Source organism: Mobula hypostoma, chromosome 7, assembly GCF_963921235.1.
Source record: "Mobula hypostoma chromosome 7, sMobHyp1.1, whole genome shotgun sequence".
Classification (NCBI taxonomy): domain Eukaryota; kingdom Metazoa; phylum Chordata; class Chondrichthyes; order Myliobatiformes; family Myliobatidae; genus Mobula; species Mobula hypostoma.
In genome coordinates this window covers 35,293,840-35,321,159 of record NC_086103.1, presented here as the reverse complement: position 1 = coordinate 35,321,159, position 27,320 = coordinate 35,293,840, and the positions used below count along the sequence as shown (strand labels likewise).

Genomic DNA, 27,320 nt, shown 5'->3' with positions numbered 1-27,320 from the left:
TGCTCGAGGCAGTTTGGAAATAATATATAATTAATTCTTGTGTCTGACAGTAATAGCTAACTAAGAGCGGAGCTATACAAACGTGCTTATGCTACAAATGTCATTCAAATACTTACAGGACTGAAAGAATCGTCATAAAGTTCCTGCACTTGGATCAGAGTGGAGCATCCTCAGCTGTTAGGGAATTTCAAAATTAGGAAAGAGGGAATGTTGGGACTCTTGACAAACATTAAAATGGAGAAGTCTACAGGGCCTGATCAGAAATATCCAAGGTTATTGAGAAAATTAAGAGATGAGATTGCTGGGACTTTGATCAAGATCTTTGTTTCCCAGCTAGCCACAGATGTGGTGCCAAAGGACCAGTGGTTAGATAATGTTGTTCCTTTGTTCAAAAAAAGAAATAGGAATAATCCCTGAAATGATAGAACCATGAACCTCGTGTCACCGGTAGGGAAACAAATAGAGAAGATTCTTAGAGTTAGGATTGATGAGCACTTGAAGGAGTATGGTTTAATTACTTAATATACCTAATTATTAGTATGGTGGGAGGAGAAGATGGCAGCGTGACGCAGCACGCGCGGCCGTTCCGAATGAATATCGATATGTGTAACTAGGGGTGCCGTACACAATCCGGATTTGATGGGGACAGCCGTGAAGCACAGAGGAACATCTGGAGAAATTTCTGAAATGCATGCTTTGCTGCTGCTGCTACTGTGCGATCGAGAATCTCGGGAGACGAAGGCCCCAAATCCTCGGCTTTGCGTATCACCTGTCGCCGGGGCCGGGGTCGAAACGCTCGGCAGAGATGGCGCTCGGTGCTCGGTGTGGAATAGGTGGTCGGAGGCTCAGAGTTTTTCAGTCGGACTGTGGTCGGATGTTTCCGGGATGCTGCATCGGCAAGTTGGCGGTGCTGGAGGTTTACCGTCTGCGTGAGATGATGGGACTTCTGAGAGACTCTGAGACTTTTACTGTGCCATGGTCTGTTCTTATCAAATTACGGTATTGCTTTGCACTGTTGTAACTATATGTTATAATTATGTGGTTTTTGTTAGTTTTTAAGTCAGTTTGTCATGTGTTTTTCGTGATATCATTCTGGAAAAACATTTTTATCGTTTCTTAATGCATGCATTACTAACTGACAATAAAAGGGGACTGTGTGTCCTCAGAATCGTAATTAGGTACAGTCATCATGGATTTGTTTTGGGCTGGTCGTAACTGAATAATCTGGTGATTAATGAAAATACAGCAGTGCATGTTATATACATGAAGTTTGGTAAGGCATTCAACAAAGACCTGCAGGGTAGGCTTATCCAGAAAATTAGAATGTATGAGGTCTATGGTGACTTGGCTGATTGGATCCAAAATTGGCTTATCTATGGAAGGCAGATGGGAGTGGTGGATGAGTCTTATTCTGGCTGGAAGTCTATGACTAGTGCTGTTTGACAGGGATCTGCATCCCTCTATGATTTGAATGAAAATATTTTAAGGTGGCCGAGTAGCTCTGCATTCTACACAAAGATTTATGGCATTGTTGGTTGCAAAGAGGCAGATAGACTTTAATCTGGACAAGTGTGAAGTTTCACACTTTGGGAGGTTCACCATAAAGGGAGTGTACATGGTTAATGGCAGGAGCCTTAGCAGTGTTGATAAACAGAGATCCAGGCACAAGGTTCTCCAAAAGTGTCTGTACAGGTTGATAGGCTGGTGAAGAAGGAGTACGGCATGCTTGCCTTCATTAGTTGAAGCACTGAGTTCAAGAGACAGGAAGTTGTACACCTTTATAAAACTCTGTTTAGGCCCTATTTTGAGTATTATATTCAGTTCTGGTCGGCTCATTATAGGAAGGATGTGGGGCATTGGAGAGGGTGCAGAGGAAATTTTACTAGGATTTTGCCTGCATTGGAGGAGGGTTTGGACAAGATAGAGTTGTTTCCTCTAGAGCCACAGAGGCTGAGACAAGATTTGATAGAAGTTTATAAAGTTAGCCAAGTTTTCCCAAGATTGAAATATCTAGCAATAGAAAGCACGTATTTAAGGTGAGAGGGAGAAAATACAAAGGAGATATGAAAGACAAGATTTTTTTAGACAGATTGTTGGGAGCCTGGAATGCACTACCTGAGGTGGAAAATAAAAAAAACTCTTAGATAAGTGCAGGAATATGCAGAAAAGAGAGAGAAATGGTCAACTGAGGAAAAAGGATTAGACCAGTTAGGAGTTATTGGTTTAGTACCGCTCCTAATTTTTTCCAAGTTTAAACATGCTATCGTTTGGGAAAACCATTGAAATGTAGTAGGGGGATTGGAATCTTTCCATTTAAGTAAAATGGATCTTCTGGCTATTAATGTAACAAATGCAGTTAGACGACAAGCTGATGAGGATAAATGACTGGAGTCTATCACTAGTAGTCCAAAAATTGCAGTAATAGGATGAGGTTGTAAATCAATACACAGAACAACTGAAATAATATCAAAAATATCTTTCCAATATTTTTCTAGAAGAGGACAAGACCAGAACATATGTGGCAAGGAAGCTACCTCAGAATTACATCGATCACAAACAGGATTTATATGGCAGTAAAAGCGAACTAACTTATCCTTGGACATATGAGATCCTTCGGTTAAATTCGAAGAAACTTGGAGGCCATTTATTCAATATTTTCACATGATGTAAGTTGACCCTTTCTGAATCCTTTGTAGTATTTTTTTTCATGTATAGAGGAGCAGAGTTAATGACAAATAATAATTCTAGCCGATGAAATATGGCAGCCCAATCTTTGTTTGTTTTTGTTTTATTTAGTTTAGTTTTTTTTTAGTTTAGGGTGTTTTTTCTCTCTTTATAAAATATCTTTTTCACGGTTAGTTCCTAAGAGATTGGGAGGCTAAACTACATTTGTTGGAATCTGTTCTTGTACATGTGAACCGTTATTAATGTAATCCCGACCTCTTTGTATCATTATTATTATTGTTAGGTTTATTAATTTGAAACTTAATAAAAAGATTGAAAAAGAAAGGAGTTATTGGTTTAATTAATTCAGTACAACACCATGGGTTTGTCCTATGTTCTACTTCTTTATCAACACAGCTCAACTCATCACTGGAACATGTTGATAAGCATGCAGGAAAGTGGACTATAAGTAATATAAAACTGAAGTTAACCCCAATTTCACTCATTTCCTCTTCTGTTCTCCTTCTGCAGAGAAGAACTTTCTCCCCCTGGCATGACTGATCTGCCTTGGGTTTGACCGTATGACTTAATCTTTTATATTCAATTTAGGAGAAAGGCTCTGTACTTGACTCATGAAGATGTACTTCATTTATGCGTTTACTTAACACATCTGATGTCATTCATTGTTATTTTCCTTTTATATTAAAGTTTGTAATTTTAGAATGTATTTACTGGGCATAGCACACTATGGACCATATGGACCACTCTTTGGTCTGTCCAGGAGACATGCAGTGCTTAGATTTCAACTTTGTTTTGTTAGTTTCCAATCTTGGATTCTTTTTCATTCCAATGAGTTTAGGCCTCTTCCAATTTAGAAGTCCTTCTTCAAATTGCTCATTGTGCTTCTCCATCACTGATCCAACCCTTGTAATATTGTGTTCCCCATGCATTATTTCACTGACACTTGATTCACCTTATCCACCACATTCCTCAGAAATATATTCAGCAATGTCTCCTTTCTAGATGGGCTGAGAACATATAGATCAAGGTACATTTCAGAAATACTCAACCTTTAACTTACTTTATCACTATCCAAAGCAATATCTGCATAATTAAAGTACCTCAGCGTAATTGCAGTACAGCTCTAGACTACTGTATATTATATATATTTTTACTATTGTTAATAATGCATACAGAGCAAGAGATAATGGGCTTCCTCATTTCATAGTCTTCATCCTATGGGTATGGTGAGAGCCTTCAATAGTGCACCAACTTGGAAAGACAATAGCCTTCATAGTATTTGGGATAAGGACTGAGTCCACTACCATAAAAAGGACAAAAGTATATATTTTGTCCTAATTGGTGGGAATGCTACTCATATTGTAATAAAACTTAAAAAACGAAACCTGAGAAAACCTTGATGTAATACAAGGAAAACAATAGAATGCAGAATAAAATGTAACTTTTTGATAAGAAGAGAAGAAAGGAATGAGGCAGCAGCTAATTTGCATGTTGTGTCATTTATATTATTCCCAAACTTTGATAGAACATTTGAAAAAATCTGACCTTACATATATTACATATATATTTCCATTATAATAGAGTCATGGGAAAGTACAACGCAGAAGCAGGCCCTTCAGCCCATCTAGTCCATGTTGAAACCATTTAAACTGCCTACTCCCATCAACCTGCATCGGGACCATAGCCCTACATACCCCACCATCCGTGCACCAATACAAACTTTGCTTAAATGCTGAAATTGAGTTTGCATGCACCACATGTTCCAGCAGCTTGTTCCACACTCTCATGACCCTCCAAGTGAAGAAATTTCCCCTCGTGTTTCCTTTAAACTTTTCAGCTTTCACTCTTAACCCATGACGTCTAGTTGAAGTCCCACACAACCTCAGTGGAAAAAAACCTGCTTGCAATTACCATATCTATACCCCTCATAATTTTGTATACCTCTATCAAATCTCCTCTCAATCTTCTACGTCCTAAGAAATAAAGTACTAAACTATACAATCTCTCCTTATAACTCAGGTCATCCAGACCCAGCAACTAACTACCTTGTAAATTTTCAACCTTACTTACTTCTTTCCTATAAGTAGGTGACCAAAACTGCACACAATACTCCAAATTAGGCCTCACCAACGCCTTATACAACTTCAACATAACATTCCATCCCCTGTATTCAGTATTTTGATTTATGAAGGTCAATGGGCCAAAAGCTTTCTTTACAACTCTATTTACCTGTGACACCACTTTCCATTAATTATGGACCTGTATTCCCAGATCCCTTTATTCTAACACACTTCTCAGTGCCCAAACGTTCACTGTGTAAGACCTACCCTGGTTGATCCTACCAAAGTGCAACACCTCACACTTGCCTGCATTAAGTTCCATCTGCCATTTCTCAGCCCATTTTTCCAGCTGAACCAGCTCCCTCTGCAAGCCATGACAGCCTTCCTCACTGTCCACTACAATCCCAATCTTGCTGTCATTTGCAAATTTGCTGATTCCAGTTAGCCACATTGTCATCCAGATCACTGATATAGGTGACAGACAACAATGGACCCAGCATCGATCCCTGCAGCACTCCACTAGTCACAGGCCTCCAGTCAGAGAGGCAACCATCTACTACCACTCTATGGCCTCTCCCACAAAGCCAATGTCTAATCCAATTTACTACCTCATCTTGAATGCCGAGCAACTGAACCTTCTTGACCAACTTCCCATGCGGAACCTTGTCAGGTGCCTTTGCTGAAGTCCATGTAGACACATCCATTGTCTGGCTTTCACCCACTTTCCTGCTAACTTCCTCAAAAAACTCTATCAGATTGGTTAGACATAACTTACCATGCTAATCATCCTTAATCAGTCTATCCAAATACTTACTGTATATATCTGGTCCCTTAGAATATCTTCCAATAACTTTCACACAACTGATATCAGTTTATGTTTAGAGCCTTTCTTAAATAATAGTACAACATTGGCTATCCTCCAATTCTCTGGTACCTCTCCTGTCACTAAGGATGTTTTAAATATCTCTGCTAGGGCCCCGGCGATCTCTGCACTTACCTCCCGCAGGGTCCAAGGAAACACCTTGTCAGGCCCTGTGGATTTATCCACCCTGATTTGCCTCAGGACAGCAATTACCTCCTCCTCTGTAATCTGTATACGGTCCATGAAATTGATGCAACTTTGCCTCACTTCTATAGAGTCAGTGTCTGTCTTCTGAGTAAATACAGATGCAAAAACATTAATTAAGGTCTCCCCTATCTCTTTTGGCTCCACACATGAATTACCATTTTGATCTTTCAGAGGACCAATTCTATCCCTTGCAATCCTTTTGCTCTTTACATATCTGTAGAGTCCCTTAGGATTATCCATTAGCTTGTCCACTAGGGCAATCTCATGCCTCCTTTTACCTCCTGAATTCTTTCTTTAGTGTTCTCTTGCATTTCTTATACTCCATAAGCATCTCATTTGTTCCCACCTGCCTATACTTGCTATGCACTTCCATTATTCCTTAAACAGGGCCTCAGTATTTCTTGAAAACCAAGGCTCCCAACAGTTGTTATCATTGTATTTTATTCTGACAGACACATACAAGCTTTGTACTCTCAAGATTTCACTTTTGAAGGCCTCCCTCTTACCAAATACACCTTTGCCAGAAGGCAGCCTGCCCCAATCCACACTTGCCAGATCATTTCTGATACCATCAAAATTGGCCTTTCTCGAATTTAGAATCTCAACCCGTTGACCAGAACTGTCATTCTGCATATTTACTTTGAAACTAATAATCATATTCTATATTATGCAGGTGTTGTTCAATTATTTAAAAAGTTGAAGACTTGAAAGAAGCTTAAATAAAAGAAGAACCATGTTCTGCAGGTTCTATTGCATTTAAAAATATAGAAGATGCGAAACTCTTGGCATAGCCATTTGTTTCTACAGACATGGTTCTGCTGCAGATGTAATATGTCTTACTCCATTCATTTTCAGGAATGACTGAAACTGGCAGAAGGCAATGAGTAGAAATAAACAGTGCTATTTCAGGTTGGCTGCTAGTGACTGCAACAAACTGTGGTCATTGTCACTGACTAAGGATTATGAAACACCAGTCATTGCGAAGAGACTTGTCAATTCATCAATAGTGCTTGAGTCTGTAGTGGATGCTATAGGGAACACATCTGGCTACTTTATAGCTGCAGCTATTACTACCAAGAAAATACTGCCATGAATGGTCCCATAAAATCCACATGAATCCTCTGCCAGGGAAATGGAGAAGTAATTCTCTTTCAATTTCAATATGCGGGTAGATTGGGAAAATCAGATTGGTGCTGGAGTCCAAGAGGGGGAATTTGTAGAATGTCTTTGAGATGGCTTTTTAGAGCAGCTCATGGTTCAGCCCACTAGTATTGTGCAATGAACCAGAATTGATTAGAGAGCTTAAGGTAAAAGAACCCTAAGGAGAAAGTGATCACAACATGATCAAATTCACTCTGAAATTTGAGAAGGAGAAGCTAAAGTCAGACGTATCAGTATTACAGTGGAGTAAAGAGGAAGGAGTATTCTAATAGCAAGATGACACAACCATGGCAAAAAGGGAAGTCAAAGCCAACAAAAAAGCCAAAGAGAGGGCATATAATAGAGCAAAGATTAGTGGGAAATTAGAGGATTGGGAAGCTTTTAAAGACCAACAGAAGGCAACTAGAAAGGTCATTAAGGTAAAGATGGAATACGAAAATAAGCTAGCCAATAATATTAAAGACGACACCAAAAGTTTATTCGGATATAAAAGTGTAAAAGAGAGGCGAGAGTGGATATTGGACCGCTTGCAAACAATGCTGGAGAGGCAGTAATGGAGGACAAGGAAATGGTGGACGAACAAGCAGGATAGACAAAGGAGAATCAGTTGATGTTGTGTACTTGGATTTTGACAAGGTGGCAGACATGAGGCTGCATAACAAGCTATGAGGCCATAGTATTACAGGGAAGATACTAGCATGGATAAAACAGTGGCTGATTGGCAGTAGGCAAAGAGTGGGAATAAAACGCAAACACGAGGAATTCTGCAGATGCTGGAAATTCAAGCAACACACATCAAAATTGCTGGTGAACGCAGCAGGCCAGGCAGCATCTCTAGGAAGAGGTACAGTCGACGTGTCGGGCCGGGACCCTTCGTCGGGACTAACTGAAGGAAGAGCTAGTAAGAGATTGATTTCACTAACTTTGCCTCCAACTTTCACCCTGCCCTCAAGTTTACCTGGTTCATTTCCGACACCTCCCTCCCCTTTCTAGATCTTTCTGTCTCTGTCTCTGGAGACAGCTTATCTACTGATGTCTACTATAAGCCTACTGACTCTCACAGCTATCTGGACTATTCCTCTTCTCACCCTGTCTCTTGCAAAAATGCCACCCCCTTCTCGCAATTCCTCCGTCTCCGCCTTTTTTGACTGGCTGCCAGTGACTAGTGGTGTTCCACAGAGGTCCGTGTTTGGACTGATTCTCTTTACATTATATGTATGTTAATGGTTTGGATGAATGAATTGATGGTTTTGTTGAAAAATTTGCAGGCGATATGAAGATAGGTGCAGGGACAGGTAGCTCTGAGGAAGTAGAGAGGCTGCAGAAGAACTTGGACAGAGGATACAGCCTCAGAATAGTGGGGCGTCCTTTTAGAGTGGAGATGAGGAGGAAATTATTTAGCCAGAGAGTGGTGAATCTGTGGAATTATTTGCCACAGGCAGCTGTGGAGTCCAAGTCTATATGGCAGAGGTTGGTAGATTCTTGATTGGTCAGGGCATGAAGGGATATGGGGAGAAGGGAGGAGACTGGGGCTGACAGGAAAATTGGATTAGCCATAAATAAATGGCAGAGCAGACTCGATGGGCCAAATGGCCTAATTCTGATCCTATATCTTATGGTCTTATGGTCTAAAACAGGTGCATTTGTTTGACAAAGGGAAGTCTTCTGTCACTATAAAGTGTGGTAAGGGCAGGCTTTTGGAGGAGATATGTTTATCTAATGTATAGGGAAAATATCTCTAATCTTAAATTACACAGTTCTTTGCAAATGTCACGTGACTACCTACTTGTTAGAATTTACTAGTGCTTTTTCAGACTCGTTATAGCACCAAGCACCTTTTTTAATTCCTTTGGAGATTTGTTGAACCCCCTTCTTCTGGAGAGAGGTGAACCTACAGAATTCTGAACACAGAAAGCAAGTGAAGTCAAATCATTAAATATGCACATGGAGTTAAACGATGTTCTAGGGGATAGAGGGGTTTGAGGAAGGTAGAGAGAGCTAGGACTAGGTACTGCATTTGAATGATTAAACTAGACCAAAGGGGAAGAATGACTTACTCCTGCTCCTATTTTCTATGTTTCTATCAAAATAAAAATAACCTATGGGAACACAGCAAACAGATTGGTTTGATGGTACTGATTATTTCTGTGAAATTACTGGTAACACTTGAGCAAAGCTTTTATTTTCTGGTGAGGGAGCAATCTTTTCCATTGAAATAAGCTTCAATGGGTTAGGCACATTCCACGATTACAAAAGAAGAATAAACATTTTCACTGTACCAGTCCTTTATTTCCGAACTAATTTGAGAGCTGCTTTCCCATTCTGATGCGTGAAGAGTAGTCATTCGGACTCTTAAAATGTAATTTCTGGAAGAGGAGTGCCATAGAAAAGTTTATCATTTTTTTAAATTTTAAGTTCGAACTAAATTTTTTTATCAGAGTACATACATGTCAGCACATACGACCCTGAGATTCTTTTTCTGTGGGGATACTCAGCAAATCTATAGAACAGTAACTGCAAACAATGAACCACAAATGCAGATATAAATAAATAGCAATAAATAATGAGCATGAAATAACAAAATAAGAGCGTCTTTAAATAACTGTAGTTATCTCCTTTTGTTCAAGAGCCTGATGGATGAGGGGTAGTAACTGTTCTTGAACCCGGTGGTGTGAATCCTGAGGCAGCAGTGAGAAAAGAGCATAGCCTGGGTGGTGAGGATCTTTGATGATGGATGCTGCTTTTCAATGGCAATGTTTCATGTAGATGTGTTCAATAGTTGGGAGGGTTTTACCAGTAATGTACTGCACTGAATCCACTACCTATTGTAGGAGTTTCCACTCGAAGGCATTGGTGTTGGCAGACCGGGCCATGGTGCAGCCAGTCAGTACACTTTCCATCACACATCTATAGAAATTTGCCAAGGTTTTTGATGCCATGCTGATTCTCTGCAGACGCCCTAGGAAGTAGAGGCGCTGTTGTGCTTTATTCACAATTATATTTATATGCCGGGTCCAGGACAGGTTCTCTGAGACAGTGACACCCAGGAATTTGAAGTTACTGACCCTCTCCACCTCTGATCCTCAAATGATTACTGGCTCATGGACCTCTGGTTTCCTTCTCCTGAAGTCTACAATCAGTTCCTTGGTCTTATTGACATTGAGTGAGAGGCTGTTGTTATTACACCACTCAGATAAGTTTCAATCTTCCCCCTATATTCTGATTCATCACCACCTTTGATACGGCCCACAACAGTGGTGTTGTCAGCAAAGTTGTGTATGGTGTTGGAGTTATACTTAACCACACAGTCATAGGTGTAAGCAGGGGGCTAAGTACACATCCCTGTGATGCTCCTGTGCTGACAGAGATTGTGGAGGAGATAATTTTGCTCATCCAAACTGACTGGGGTCTACAAGTGAGGAAATCCAGGATCCAATTGTCCAAGGGAGTATTGATGCCCAGGTGTTGGAATTCACTGATCAGTTTTTAAGGAGATGATGGGTCTTAAGTGCTGAGCTGTAATCAATAAACAACATCCTGATGTATGCATCTTTGCTGCCCAGATGTTCCAGAGTTGTTCTTGGGAATGGGATGTTGAAACTCTTTTTTTAGAACTGCCACAATACCTGAAATGAAGGTTATTTTACACCGGAAATGATGAAAGACTATTTTTCCAACTCATTGCGTGACTTAGTGGTGATGGCATTCCAGTTGCCTATTGCTCTTGAACTTCTAGTGTGAATTGGTTGGGAGCCTGGGTGTAATGGTAAACACGTTGTGCTATATTCTCCTTTGATTACCACTAACCTTTGGAGTGGATTTGGACTTTAAGGTATGTTCTTAATATGATTGCTCAGGAAACCTCTTCAGAATTCAAAGTTCAAAATATAAATTTATTATCGAAGTTCATCTACTGTGTATTACTGTATACAACCCTGAGATTCATTTTCTTGTACATGCTCTATAAATCCATAATAGAATAATAGCCATAAAAAAATCAAAGGATGACCACATGGGTGTTCAACCAGTGTTTAAAATATAACAAACCGCAAATACAAAAAAAGAAATAAATTAATAATAATGATAAGAAATAAATAAGCTATAAATATCGAGAACATGAGCTGATGGATCCTTGAAGTTGAGGTCCATTGGCTGTGGGAACAGTTTAATAATGGGGCGAGTGAAGTTGAGTGAAGTTTGGTTCAAGAACCCAATGTTTGAAAGGTAATATCTGTTCCTGAACCTGAGGTTGTGAGTTTTGAGGCTCCTGTATCTTCCTAATGGCAGCAGTGGTTGGGGTCCCTAATGATGGATGCTGCTTTCCTGCAATGTTTCATGTAGATGTGCTCAATGGTGGTGAGGGCTTTATTTGTGATGGAATGGGCCATATCCAATAATTTTTGTAGGATTTTCCATTAAAGGGCATTGATGTTTCTCTACCAGGCTGTAATGCAGCCAGTCAATATAGTCTTCATCATACATCTATAGAAAGTTGTCAAAGTTTTGGATGTCATGTCAAATCTTTGCAAACTCCTAAGATTGCAGAGATGCTGCTGTGCTTTCTTCATAATTGCACTTACACGCTGGGCCCAGTACAGATCCCTCCAAATTAATAACACCAAGAAATTTAAAGTTGCTGACCCTCTCCAACTCTGATCCTCCAATGAGGACTGGCTGATGGCCCTCTGGTTCATGAGGCCCATGACTAGAATTTTATTTTGGAGGCCATTGTCCTCCAAAATAATGTTGTCATTATCACTTAGTGGCCATTTTATTAGGTATGCCTGTACCTACTAAAGTGGCCACTGAGTTATTGTTGGTGTTCTTCTGCTGCTGTAGCCCATCCACTCCAGGTTTCAATGTGCCTTGTGTTCAGAGATGCTTTTCTGCACACCACTGTAGTTACTTGAGTTACTTCCTGTCACCTTCCTGTCAGCCTGAATCAGACCGACCACCCTCTTCTGACCTCTCTCATCTACAAGCTATTTGCACCCACAGAACTGCTGCTTACTGGATGTTTCGAATTTGTTTTGGTATCATTCTCTGTAAATTCTAGAGACTGTTGCACGTGAGAATCCCAAGAGATCAGCAGTTTCTGAATTACTGAAACCACCCCATCTGGCATCAACAGTCATGGTCTAAGTCACTTAGATCACATTTCTTCCCCATTCTGATGTTTGGTCTGAACCTCTTGACCATGACTGCATGTTTTTATGCATGAGTTGCCGTCACATGATTGGCTGATTAGATATTAGTGCCTTAGTGCACATGCACCGATCGTGCATGCAGCCCGGTACAGCCGTTCTAAACTATTCTTACTTTCTTCTTCTTACTTTTTAATTTACGTTATTTTTTGTATTTTTTTTCTCTCACGGTAACACGTGGAAGCTGCACCCTCTCTAAAATGCTGGTAGAGAGAGTTTTATTTGGGTTTTCTTTAGCGCTGGAAATGGTTACATCCCGACACACGGGACAGAAGCAAGGTCGCATTGTGTATTCCACGGACCAGCAAATACCGGCCGGCTTAGCAAACAGAGCGGCGGACACCCCTGCTGAAATCTGGAGGAAAACACACAGAGGGAGATCACAAAGCCGAGGAAAGAGGACCGGGTCGAGACAACAGAGACTTATGGAGAAGAGGAGTCCGGTGGGTAATACCGTTCTGGCTGACTGGAAGTGCACTGAGAGCGGTAAGCATAAAGGAGTTGGGTGCTTACTGCTCTGGCTAACAATGGATGGTGCAATCCGGGGTATATTACGATCGAGGAACGTGTTTGCAGATTGGATATTGAACTTTTTACTGTTGGACTTCAGCCACATTCCACCATGATACAACACTTGGCGGCACGGGAGGTCGTTCCTGCCTGTGACCATCGAACGTGCAGCTGCTCCCGTGGAGGGTCAGACACCCTGAGCCAATAGACTGGTCCTGGACTTATTTTCCATCTGGCATAGCTTGCATTTTGGTATTTGATTGTTGGGGTTTTTTGTCTTGCTATATTTATGCTCTATTCTTAGTTGGTGCGGCTGTAACGAAACCAAATTTCCCTCGGGATTAATAAAGTATATCTATCTATCTATCTATTTGCATTAATGAGCAGGTGTGCAGGTATACATAATTAAGTGGCTACTGGATGTATGAATGCAAGTCTAAAAGCTGTCATTTTGGGAGCTTGAATATTATTCACTCTGCAGTTTGCTAGAAAGGCTTTTCTAGCATTGTGCACAGCAACACAGGTAAAGAGGATGTGGACTGAAGAAAAATAATTATGGAGAAGTAGAATGAAGATGAACGCAGAGGGCAGGAGGAGGAATTGTTAGAAGAAGTTATTAAGAATTGAGAGGGATATTCAGTACAAAGGCTCAGAATAAGTGGTTAAGATGAAATTGTGGAAATTTAGAGGAGAATAAGAGACAATGAATAATAGAAGGGATAAGGGAAGTAAGAGATGTTGGTTTTTGCAGTGATAGACGTCACCACATTGACTTACTCAAGGCAGGTGGTGGAAGCTATAACAAGGTGTGGAGTAGATTATTTGAAAGGAAATTGGTAATATGATTATCCATAGCAATATATCTGGACAAGCTTGAGCTTGAAAAGTTGTGCAGTGAATCTGTACAATTTAGCATTATGACGGTGCCATATAACACAAAAGAGGATATTTTCATTTTGAAGGCAGACCTTCCTCTCCATGAGTACATGTGGGATCACTGCCACAATCACTACCATGGATGTACATATCCAAGACAGATAGACAGGGACTAGGTATAAAAGTTTTATTTTGTGCAGTTTCTTGGACCAGCTATTGTAGTCCAACTCACGTACTTCAGGTCGTTGCCACTACTGATATCAGCAGCTCTGATGAACCACTTTTGAACAAATGGAAATAGAAGATTTTAACACAGGTAAGATTCTGCATCCTCAATATCTCTGATGCTTTCTGCAAGAAATTGAAGAAACATAGTGCAGTACTGATTCAAGATTACAGTTTCAAGATTCAAAGTTATCAAATAACCTTGATTAAATTAAATAACCTTGAGATTTGTTTGCACACAGGCAGTCACAAACCAAGGAACCCAAAAGAATCCAAAAAAAGTAAGACCAACCCCCAGTACCCACAAAGAACGAGCACCCCCACCCCACAAAACGCAAAACTAATTTGTCCTCTGAGGGGAATTGATGGTGTTAACGAGGAAATTTCCTTCTCAATAATCAGTCGAGCCCTAACACTTCTTAGGTTTTCATTATTAATATTGAGGTCTCTCAGGGCTAGCCTCTGCTTAATACCGTTGCTGATACTTTTAGTGGTTGCCTTTCTAATGACACAGGGCAGGACTGGTCTGAGAATAGCTTTTCCAATTTTGGCAGATGTTAATAGAAAACTCAACAGAATTGCCTGAGCCTCCAATATATGCAATACCAAAACTGACAAATTTATCCTTGGTCTCTATATTTCATAGCAGATGATTGATTTCAGAGAGCTGTTGAGTTGAACACACTATGGAGTCACATAGGTTAGAACAAGTCAGCCTGGAGATTTCCTTTCCTAAGGCACCTTAGTGATCCAGATAATACAAGTGACAGCATACAGTGGGAAATGAGTGCAGAAGTACCCTTCGCTCAGTCACTGCTCATCCACCACTGACATCCCCCACCCCCACCCTGATCACTAATTAGTATCTGTACTTGTATCATCCTCAAAAGGGTGAATTTAGAGAATGTTATTCTGCAGTTGAATAACTTGATTATAGTTGCTTTTCAAGCACTGCATATGAAGAATATAAGGAACTTAATATTGTTTTTGTATCTAAACTTAAAATGGAGCAACATCACCAGAAGAAGAGGAACAGTGGGGAAATAAGTTTACAGTCAGTATACAGCGAACATTACATTCCCCTGTTACTTGATTTCAGAATCAGAATCAGAAAATCAGGTTTATTATCACCGACATGTGACCTGTATTTTTTTTCAACTACGAGATTATCAAATGCATGGTAAAATTTATAATTTATAAATTATGCCAGCCGGTGTGTAGTGGCATCAGCACCGGACTTCAAGGCCAATGGTCCTGGGTTCAAATCCGGCTGGCTCCTTGCACGCTTTCCATCCATGATGGGTTGAGCATTGAGCTAGTAATGACCTTGTTAAAAGAACAGACAAATGCGAAGCAAACAGTAAAAAATGCTGTCAGGCGCGCCACATGGTGTGAAAAGGAACAGCAATAGTTAATTAATAATTAAGAATTAAATATTTATTTACAAGAGGGCACAGCACAGCCTCAGTATAGAACGATGTCCCTTTAGAACAAAGATGAGGACTTCTTTAGCCAAAGGGTGGTGCATCTGTGGAATTCATGATCACAAACAGCTGGGGAGGCCAAGTATTGGGTATATTTAAAACAAAAGTTGATAAGGATGTCAAAGGTGACGAGGAGAATGGGGTTGAGTAGGAAAATAGGTCAGATCAAATGGTGGAACACCATCGAATCACTGAATGACCTAATTCTGCTGCTATACCTTATGATCTTATAGCATAAATCAATGTAAATACTCTTGAATTATATTCAGTTGAAGTGTTAAAGCACTGCATTGAACAAAGTTAAAAACCATGGACCGTTCTGCAAGCTTCATCCTATTCCTGTAAATCACGTGCCTTTCAGACAGCTTGCTTTTTGGAAATAGTCCAAGTTTCGTACGCAGTTGCAGGCTTTATCAGCGAATAATTTCTGACTTGCTGGCAATTAGGCTTATAAAGAATAAAGATACCTTGGGTTAGTCATGTGGCATTCCAAAGGTAAACTTTGTGTATTGTATTGATAATTTAAAATTTTAATTGCAGCTCTACAGTGACCTCTAGTGTCCATTTCACATTGACAATTGACAACTCCAGAGTTGAATGAACACTGAAAGAATCGTAGAATCGTAGAATGGTAAAGTACAGAAATAGGTCCTTAGGCACATTTCATCCATGCCGACCATGATGTGTATCAATATTAACCCCATTTACATGCATTAGCCGTGTACCTCCCTGTGATTTTCCTACCTGAGTACTTGTCAAATGTCTCGTAAATGTTGTATCTGCCTCTACCACCTTCTTGGTTCTATATAACCACAACAGCCTGTGTGTGAATTTTACCCCTCTCTAACGTTATCCTCTCAACTTCAACCTGGGAAAAACTCTATCTGTCCTATCTGTGCCCCTCATAATTTTCTGAACTTCTATAACATTACTCCACAGCCTTATATGTTCAGGTGAGAATATATATATAGTCCCTCCTTATAATTATTGCCATTAATTCCAGGTAACATCCTATTGATTATCTTTTCAACTTCCTCTATTGTTATCACACCCTTCATGTAATCTGGGGATCAGAACAATATGCAATACAGAATTTCAAGAGCATCCATCTCAATTTTGTAAGGGTTTAAGATAAACTCAGTGGAAGGGAAATAGTCAGTTAATTTTTTTTCCATTTTACATATCCACCCTCCTTTCCAAAGACACTGGTTCCCCCTTTAACCTCCCATTTTATTTCATATTATCTTAAACTTGAATTTTTCAGTACTACCTTGTACCTGGTGATAATAATATCTCAGGAATTGTAATAAACATCCATAAACCTTATGGAACACCCTTAATTGATGAAGCCTAAAAATTCTAAGCTCCCAATAGAAAAAAAATAGGAGAGAAAGAAGCTAACATTAGATGGATCAGTATTACAATGGAGTAAAGAAAACTACAAATGCATGCAAGATGAGCTGGCCAACATTGATTGGAAGGGGACACTAGCAGGGATGATGGCAGAGCAGCAATAGCAGGAGTTTCTGTGAGCAGCTCAGAAGGCACAGAATAGATACATCCCAAAGAAAAATAAGTATTCTAAAGAGAAGATGAGGCAACCGTGGCTGACAAGCGAAGTTAAAGGTGACATAAATACTGTATTACAACCATGAACTCTGCTGCAGGGTCTGCATGTCCTCACAGATGGACTGCTAAATGGGTTCGGCAATCATGCCTGTGAGTATGCATGTTCCAGCCAAATGGTGTTTCATTGTGGTGGTATTTCACTCCATTCCTCTCATTTCCGTCCTATCAAGACTTGACCAAAAGCAGAGCAATGTCAATGCTCCCTGCTTACCATTGTCCTGGTTCCAGGAAAGAAGACTACCTTTCGGTTGGATGCTGTTAAGGACTGGTATTTATTTAGTATTAAGCTACTACTACTGAGGTGCTGTATTGGTGTCAGCTTTAGTTTGAAAGTTCCAGTTAAATGGCCCTGTTGACTAGTATTTATTGTTTTTCCTTTATTTCTGCATCATTTCTATTAAAAGTCAGTGAACTATTAATCCACTTCATTGTCTCTCTCTCAGTATTTGGGCCATAGCTGCACATTGTTGTCAGCAAATCTTTTCCAGAGACAGAGCAGAGAGAGAATAGCTGACCTTGGCCCTGACATTCATTGGCCAGATAGGAGAGAGGTTAGTCAGTTGAAGCTGCATTGCGTGAAATAGCTTATGCAGTGCAACAGACACAGTCAGAACGACAAGCCCAGTCCAGGAGGAAGTGTATGGTGGAGAAATTAAAATCAGTATAAGCTGGGTTGGCAACATGCCTCACACAGTACAACTACTTTCAGAGTAGCAAGACCAGTTCTAACTGGGAGAACAGGTGTCTGCCCTTGCAGTGACTTGTTAGCAACTCATTACAGACAGCCAGAATCAAGTGACAGCCACTACCACTCCTGCTGCCGTAAGTCAGCACCCTTTAGCCATCTCCGTCCCACTTCCAGCATCTCCCAGATTCTCCTTTTCAACATACTCATCAAACTCAGTCACTAATACTCCAACTCCCATAACTGCATTTGGACCAGAGCCAAGTATTCCTCCACCAGGCAGATACTCCATTGACCCCAATGACTGCGGGAATTTTATTACCCAGTGTGAGCTGACTTTCTAAACCCAGCCAGGCTGCTTCAATCATGATGCACGTAAACTGGCGAACATGGTGAATCTATGAGTTGGCTTCCAACTCTGCCTGTTCAATGCTCTAAAGGAACAGGGGTCCCCCATAGCCCAGTCATATTGGTGATCTGTTATTGAGTTCAAGAAGGTGTTTGATCTTCCAGTACGCCAACAGGAGGCTGTCCACTGACTCCTGGACTTGCACCGACAGAGGTAGAGGGACAGTGGAGAACTACACAGTAAAGTTCCACACGGCTTGGGGTGGAGAAAGGGTGGAATGAGAGATCCCTCATCACTGCCCTCCAGCAGGGATTGAGTGCAGGTGTCCGGCATGTGATTGCAATGTGTGGTGAGGAATCTGGACGACATGATTAATCCGGCTATTCCAATTGATAACCGGGAAACTTAGCGGGCCAGAGAAAGAAAGCCCTGAGCTCCCTATTAGATCACTGTTTGTCTGTACTCTCTCCCACATTACCCAATACACAGTCTGTGAAGGAGTCTACGCAGGTGGAACACATGCACCTATCTCAGGAGGAACGAAATCAACACAGGAGAACAGGTTCCTGCCTCTACTGTGGCGATCCAGGGCACCTCCAGGCTTCATGTTCCAAGTGCCCAGTAAAACAGCATAACCGTCAGCAGGAAGGGAAGCTCTGATGTGTTGGTTTTCCCTGCAAGCGTATTCCCCTAATTGTGTAATGCTTTCTCGTCATACTTATGGGCTTCAGGCATTTATTGACTCTGGGCCAGCTGGAATCCTCATGGCTCAAAAATGGAGAATTCCAACTCTGCAATTGGGAGAAAATATCGACATCAAGGCTTCTGGGTACTAGCAAGATCTACCATTTCACAGAACCTCTCCAATTTGTGCTTGAAAGTAAACATAGGGAACAGCTCTCTTTTTATCTGGTAGCCCATCCACGTGCCCATCCATTGAGATGTTCCTACAACCAATGATCACACTTTAAGACTCTATCTTGTTATTTCATGTTCTCATTCTCTTTTGCTATTTATTTATATCTGCATGTGCACAGTTTGTTGTCTTCTGCACTCTAGCTGAGCTTTTACTGATCCTGTGATAGTTACTATTCAATAGAATTGCTGAGTATGCCCACATGAAAATGAATCTCAGGGTTGTATATGGTGACATGTATGTACTTTGTTAATAGAATTGATTTTGAACTTTGAACATTAAGCATCAAGGAGGCATTGATCTTAGGGATTATCCATTCATCAAACTCATCAGCAGGGACAGGCTTCTTTTTCGTAAACAAGAAGGATGGCAAACTCTGTCCCTACATTGATTATTGGCTCCTCAGCAACATTACAGTGAAAAGTTCTACATTTTCCCCCTGATTGTCTCTGCATTTGAACACCTCCAGGGAGCAACCATATTTTCCAGGATTGATCTACGCGATGCTTATAACTGTGTCCTCATTGAAGAAGAGAATGAATGGTAGACAACCTTGAACACCTCCACTTTGATTACCTCATGATGCCCTTTGGTCTGGCCAACACCACTGATGTTTTTTCAAACCCTGGTCAACGATGTGCTTAGGAACATGTTGAATCAGTTTGTTTTTGTGTATCTGGATGATGTTTTGATCTATCACCACTCTTGCCAGGAACATATCCAGCATGTGTAGGGGGTTCTCGGATGGCTCCTCAAGGATCACCTTTACACCAAGCCAGAGAAGTGTCAGTTCTACAAAGAGCAGCCATCAATCTTGGGCTATATCCTCACCCCTTCCAGTGTTCAAATGTACTCTTGTAAAGTTCAGGCAGTCACAGAGTGGCCCAAACCATACATTGTCAAACAGGTGAGCTGCCTCATGGGACTTGCAAACTTTTATCACCAGTTCTATCGTGGCTCCCATAAAGGCACTCACCAAGAAGACTTCCACAGGATTCCTTTGGATAAGTGAGGCAGACGAAGCATTCTCGAAACTAAAGTGATACTTCTCCACTACCCCGGTGCTGAAACACTTAAACCCATCCTGTCCACTCATCGTTTAGGTGGATGCATCATTGGAACTGTACTCTCCCAGTGTTCATCTGTGGATAACCGGCTGCACACCTGTGCCTTTCTTTCTTGTTACTTGACTCCTGCCAAGTGTAACTATGATGTCAGGAACTGAGAACTTCTGGCTGTCAAGGAGGCCCTGGAAGCATGGCAAAACTGGCTGGAAGGGGCAAAGCATCTCTTTTTGGTATGGACAGACCACAAGAACCTTTCCTACATTTGGGGCACCAAGACTCAACTCCTGTCAGACACGTTTAATTTCATTAGGCTTAATTTCACCCTCACCTATTGTCCCAGCGGCAAGAACACCAAGGCCAGTGCTCCCTCCCAGCAGTTCGATGTGACTGAGGACAACACCAATCCAGTGCTCATCCTTCCTTGCTTGTGCATAGTTGCTCCAGCGATTTGTGGAATAGAGGCAGAGGTGAGGGCTGCCAACCAGTTGGATTGAGGCCGAGGTGGGTGACACCCCAAATGGCTGTTTGTCCCTGCCGTGGTGCACTGCAGAGTTTTGCGATGGGGATCACTCCTCCCATCTGGTTGGATATCTAGGAATTCAACTGTGTATGGTATTTATCAAGAGATGATTTTGATGGCTATCTATTTCCCAGGACATCCATAACTTTGTCTCTGCCTGTTCCACTTGTGCCTAGATCAAGACATCATGCCAGTGCGCTGCAGATCTGCTATGTCTGCTCTGTGCCTCACCGCCCTTGGTCCCACCTCTCTAGTGATTACATTACTGGACTGCCCCTGTTTTGATGGTGGTCATGGACTGATTCTCCATGGCTGCCCACTTACTTCATTGATCTCCCTAAGTTCCCTCCTCTCGTAAGACTGCCACCCTCCTGGCTCAGCAGGTGTTCAGACTGCATAGCTTCCTTCAGGGCATAGCGTTTGATCCACGACCTCAATTCATGTCTCATTTTTTGGAAAGCCTTTCGTTCTCTTGTGAGAACCACAGCTAGCCTCTCATGTGGTTTCCATAGCCAATCTAATGGCCAGACTGAGACAATGAATCAGGAGCTGGCTTGTATCTTCCATACCCATGTCTTGGAGCTTGGACATCTTAGCCCATGGTAGCCTACAGTTATCCTCCTTTGAATGCCAGAAGCAATTCCAGCAACCACTCTTCCCTGACCAAGAGATTGACATGGAAGTTCTTGCTGCTGATCAATTGCTCCAACACTACTAGCGCACATCGACATGGGCCAGGGCTCCTCTACTGCATGCTCAGAAACAACACGCCCAACAAGCTGATGGGCTTCACCAATAGGTAAGGCCTATCAACCCAGGGTAGAAAGTCTGGCTGGCATCTAAGGTTCTTCCATTGAAATTCATAATGGTGGAAATAGTGGAGAAAGCTATCAACAATACCTCAGATAGATTGCATGTACCATCATCAGTGAGGATTCACCAAATGCTCCATATTTCCCAGTTAAAACCAGTGACTACCTCTCCCCTTGCTTCAGTCACCCCCATCCTCCTCCTCCCCACCCTGCTCTATTCTGAGCGGCACATCCTGTCATCTTGCCACGTGTCTCTTAGATTGGTAGGGAATATGACCCTGATCTGGGACTTCCAGCAGGGACAGGTCCTTGGTGCCTCAGCAGCTGTGCCTAGGGAGGGGGTTACTGTCACAAGCACAGATTGCACACCCTCGCAGGTGGGCTGCAGAACGGGTTCGGAATCGCGTTCATGAGTATGCACGTTCCAGACGATTAGAGTTCATTGTGGTGGTATTTAACTCTCTTCCTTTCATTGCTGTTGTGTCAAGTCGATGAAAAGCAGAGGAATAGCAAAGTACCCTTCTTACCAGGAAAGAAGACTGTCGTTTAGACAGACGCCGTTAAGGAGCAGTATTTATTTCGTATTAAGCTACTAGGTCGGAAGCCTGATTTCGGTGATTTTGGAACAAGTTGGAGTCCATTTTTAAGGATGAGGTTTTGAGGTACTTGGAGGCACATGATAAAATATGCTGAAGTCAGCATGGTTTCCTTGTGGGGAAATCTCGTCTGACAAATCTGTTGGAATCCTTTGAGGGAATAACAGTCAGGATAGAATGTGAGTAAGTGGATGTTGTTCACTTGGATTTTCAGATCTTTGACAAGGTACTGCACATGAAACTACTAAACAAGATAAGAGCCCATAGCCCTACAGGAAAGAGCATGAAGAGAAGATTGGCTGACTGGAGAGGGCAAAGAGTGTGAATAAAAGGGCCTTTTCTGGTTGGCAGCTGGTGACTGGTTGTGATCTGTAGGGTTCTGTGTTGGGATCCTTTCTCTTTATGTTGTATGTCAATGATTTTGATGATGAAATTGATGGCTTTGTGGCCAAGTTTGTGGATGATATGAAGATAAGTGGAGGGGAAGATGGTGTTGAGGAAGTAGGGATTCTGCAAAAGGACACAGACAGATAGGAGAATGGGAAGATCAAGTGGAAGATGAAATATAGTGTACAGAAGTGTACAGTTAAACACTTTGGTAGAAGGAATAAAGGCACATACTATTTTCTAAACAGAATCAGAGGTGCAAAGAGACTTGGGAGTCCCAGTGCAGGATTCCCTAAAGGTTAACTTTCAGGTTAGGTTAGTGGTAATGAAGACAAATGTAATGTTATTTCAAGAAAACTCGAATATAAAAACAAGGATGTAATACTGAGGTTTTATAAGGCATTGGTCAGACTGCGCTTGGAGTATTGTGAGTAGTTTTGGGCCCCTTACCTAAGAAAATATGTGCTATCATTAGAAAGAGTCCACTAGAGGTTCGTGAGAATGATTCTTAGAATTAAAGGGTTAACACATGAGGAGTGTTTGATGGCTCAGAGTCTGTACTTGATGGAGTTTAGAGGAATGAGGAGGGGATCTCATTGACAAATATTGAATATTGAAAGATCTAGATAGAGTGGATGTGGAATGGACGTTTCCTATAGTGGGGGAATCCAGGGCCAGAGTGCACCATCTCAGAATAGAAAGACATCCCTTTAGAACAGAAATGAGGAGGAATTTCTCTAGTCAGAGAGTGATGAATCTGTGGAATTCATCGTCACAGGCTGTGGAGGACAAGTCATTGGGTATATTTAACGTGGAGGTTGACAGGTTCTTGATTAGTTAGGGTGTCTAAGTTTATGGGGAGAAGCACGAGAGTGAGTTTGAGAATGCTAATAAATCAACCATGATTGAATGGCAAAGCAGACTCGATGAGCCTATCACTTAACTCTGGTCCTATGATCTATGGCCTTATGGTCTTCTAAAACAAGGCCCCCAAAATATTTTTTTGTTGCTTTTCTTCACTCCTGTTTATCAGGTGCTGACTGGGAACAGCTTTCTTTGTGGTATTCCTTAACCTTTTCATATCTCTTTTTCTTGTGGCAATCTTTCTCTTTTTGTTATTTAGAGGCCCATACTCAGTCCAACACTAGTATCAATCATGCATGGGTGATGAGAACATCTCATGGTCTCTTGCTCAAAGACCGTGGTAAAGTAGTGCAACGCTGTTATTGCTCGGGGTGTTGGAGCTCCAAGTTCAATTCCAACACCATCTGTAAGGAGCCTGTACCTCCTCCCTGTGGAATGTGTGGGTTTTCTCTGGGTGCTCCAGTTTCCTCCCACAGTCCAAAGATGTACTGGATGGTAGGTTAGTTGATCATTGTAAATTGTCCCGTGATTAAGGTAGCATTGAATCGGGGGGGGGGGGGGTTAGGTGGGGTGTTGCTGGGACAGTACGGTCTGAAGGGCCAGAAGGGTCTACTCTGTGATGTATCTCTAAATAAATACATAAACAAACAATATAACAAACTATGAAAAATGTTGTTGGGACGAGGATGTTGTGTAGGTCTTATCCTTGTCTCTGCTGAAGTATGATGTTGGATATGATAAGATCATGTTTCAAACATTTTCTCAAGAAGAAGGACTCATTGGAAGCAACATACCATACTCTTTCCTAGCTAAATTTCCTTTTACAGAGACTTGAATCTTTTTTACACTGATATTGAAATTGCCCAAGAGGGCATTTCGAAATGCTTGAAGAACAAGGAGAGACAGAGAGAATATCGGGGGAGGGGTGGCCCTCCAGTGATGCCTTATGCATGGAACACACGCAGGAGGTATATCCAGGAAAGTTTTCTGAAGTATATATGGATGGCCTGACCAGAGGTTAAGTGCTTAATGTGTTAGGGGGGACGAACTTTGGGACCAGTGACCATGCTCCTATTAGTTTCAAGATAATCATGGGAAAAATAGGACTGGTCCTCAAGTGAATATCCTAAATTGAGGTAAGACTAATTTTAATGACATCAGACAGGATCTTAAAAAAGGTTGATTAGGATTGACAATTTGCAGGTAAATATATATGTGACAAGTGGGAGGCTTTTAAAATTCTGATAGGTAAAGTTGAAGGCTGGCATGTTCTGGTGATAGCAAAGGGCAAGGCTGGCAAGATTAGGGCACTTTAGTTGATAAAGTACATTGAGAGTCTGGTAAGGAAAAAGGAGGAAGCATATATGAAGTATAGGCACTTGGGATCAAGCAAGTCTCTTAAGGAGTATAAGGGATCTCCGAATATACTTAAGAAGAAAATTAGGAGGCAAACGGGCCATGAGTTAATATTAGAAGATAAGATTTAGGAGACTCCTAAAAGATAATATGATATTTAGAAAGAGAGAAGGTCACGTAGGATTCAATGTGGTAAATATCTGTGCCAAAAGGTGGATGAATCCCCAGGGCAGTGGCAGGCAAGGGACAAAACTAATGGGTCAAAGCCTGAGACCTTTATATCATTGTTAACCATCGTGGGATATTAGAAGACTGAAGGATCAATAATGTTGTTCCTTTATTTAAGAGTAACAGAGATAGGCCAGGGAACTACAGGCCATTGTGGGCCTTATATTGGTAGTGGGGAAGTTATTTAAAGGGACACTTAGATCTGTTTACATTCAGATTTATGACAGGCAAGGACTGATTAGAGATAGTCAGCCAGACATTGGACGTGGGAAATTATGTGTCATAAACTTGATCGAGTCTTATGAAGTGATGACTAAACCAAATTTAATTATCATTTAATCATACATGGATACAACTGAATGAGACAGCATTCCTCCCGGGCCAGGGTGCAAGACATAAACAACACACTCAAAACAGTAGGCAAAAAAAATATAGTCATGCAAGAAAACACATACATCATCCTAGACCCTGAGCAACATGTCCTGCAAATTGATGGGACAGATCTCAGCAATCCAGCCTGTCACTCCACCAACAAACACTGAAGGACTTCTTCGCAAGGGGAAAGAGATGGTCGAGTTAAAAAAAAGTCAGAAAATGGATATAATTCACAAGTTGATAATCAGTGAGTACTAAATGATAGTAATAATAATAAAGTAGAAATGGCTGGGTATATGAGAAAGATAGGCATATTCAATAGCCAATGAGAAACAAGTGCCAGTCTTGCTGAGTGCAATTGGTGGAAGAACATTCTGTTTGCATAGAAGTTACACCGCTCCAGCCAAACAAGCTGAAATGAGTTCTGCTGCTATCGTGAGTGTAATGGAGGAGCATTTAGAACCTAAACCATGTTGGTTGGTGACATCAGTTGCTGTACTCACTATGATCCGGATCAACTAGTGAAGCTTGCCTGTGATGCCTCATCTTATGGTATAGGTGCAGTCATGTCACATATCATGAGTGATAGAAGAGAACACCCCATAGCCTTTGCATCATACTTCTTTACCACTGCAGAGAAAAATTACACACATATTGACAGAGAAATCTTGCATCTGGTTTGGGTGTAAAACATTTCAACTAGTAGATGTATGCAAGAGAAATTACCTTCATTAATGATTATCAACCACTAGTGTCCTTTTTCAATCCACAGAATGGTGTTCTACTAATAGCAGCAGCATGAACACAGAGATGGGCTCTGTTTCATGGAGGACACCATTAAAAGATTGAATTCAAGAGAACAGCTAATCATGGAAATGCTGATGGATTGTGCCATTTACCCTTGGGAAATACCTGTATAATTGACAAAAGAAGATACTTGTCTTCTTTCAAATGTAGATCGAAAGCCTCCCTGCTACAGCACACATGTTGAAAAGTCTGTGTCTTGTTTTACGGCGGTTGGAAATGTTGAAAAGTAAACCGGAAAAGACCCCATACTGTCTCAGGTCTACACGGCCACCCAAAGTAGCTGGGATGTGCAGCAGAAATTCCAGTTTCTCCATTTTTACCAGCGCTGGGATGAACCTGCCCTTGATGGAGGTTACTTTATGAAGGGATTGAGAGTTGTATTACCATCCTCACTGAGAGCTAAAGTGTTGGAAGAGCTACATGCTGGTCTTCGAGGCGTGGTCAAATTGAAAGCATCAGCTTGAAGGTTTGGTGGCTTGGGCGAGATTAGCAGATCGATCAGCTCGACATGCACTGTTCAGGAGGCCAAGAACAGTGCCTCTCCATCCCTGGGAATGGCATGCATTGCCCTGCCAGAAGATTCATGTGGATTTTGCTGGACCATTCAAAGGCACAAATTTCTTGCTAGCAGTGGATGCAGCTACAAATTGGCCAGTAGTGTTCTCAATAGCTTCCACAACAGCATTGCATGCTGTTGATGTGTTGAGAAGCCTCTTTGCAGGGACTAATGTACTAGAACACTTAGACAGTGACAATGGACCTCAGTTTGCACAACGGTCATTCCTAAAAACTGAATGGAATAAGCTAATTACATCTGCATCATAACCCCCAGCTACAAATGGCTTGGTGGCAAGGTTTGTCCAAAGTCTAAAGAACACACTGCGAGTCAGGTCAGCAGAATACACTACACCAGCACTGAATCAGATGCTCGCTAATTTCCTCCTTGCATATTGCAATGTGGAGCACTCCATAACTCACCAGTTATGGTCTTCCTTTGTTGTGCTTTGCACTCATGCTTGCATCTCCTCAAACCCAATGTTAGGAGACATATGCAGGACAAACAGCTGAGGCAAATTGACAGCCCCTGAAACAAGGGGGTTCAATGCTTCACTCCCGGACAAGCAGTCCTGGTGAGGAACTGCAGAGGTGATCAAAAGTGGTATTTGAAAAGATTAAGAACAGAACTGGAGCAATCTCTTACACAGTGGAGATTGCATCTGATTTCATCTGGAGACACCACTTTGATCAGTTGAGGAAAGCAGACTCAATTGTTAGAGAATACTTTATACTTTATACTTCATTGTCGCCAAACAATTGATACTAGAACGTAAAATCATCATAGCGATTCTGTGCTTCCTGCTCCCTGGATTACAAATCGATAGTAAATACTAAAAATTTAAATTATAAATCATAAATAGAAAATATAAAAATGGAAGGTAAGGTAGTGCAAAAAGA

General features: G+C 41.4%; 1 long non-coding RNA gene across 1 annotated transcript in view; it reads left to right on the top strand.

Moving 5' to 3' along the window:
* Positions 1-286: 286 nt before the first annotated feature.
* LOC134349233 (uncharacterized) overlaps positions 287-27,320 on the top strand; it is a 47,783-nt gene continuing 20,749 nt past the window's right edge. The window contains exons 1-2 of the long non-coding RNA XR_010018614.1: positions 287-978; positions 2,496-2,666. This is a non-coding gene — a long non-coding RNA (uncharacterized LOC134349233). The remainder of the gene's footprint in view (positions 979-2,495; positions 2,667-27,320) is intronic.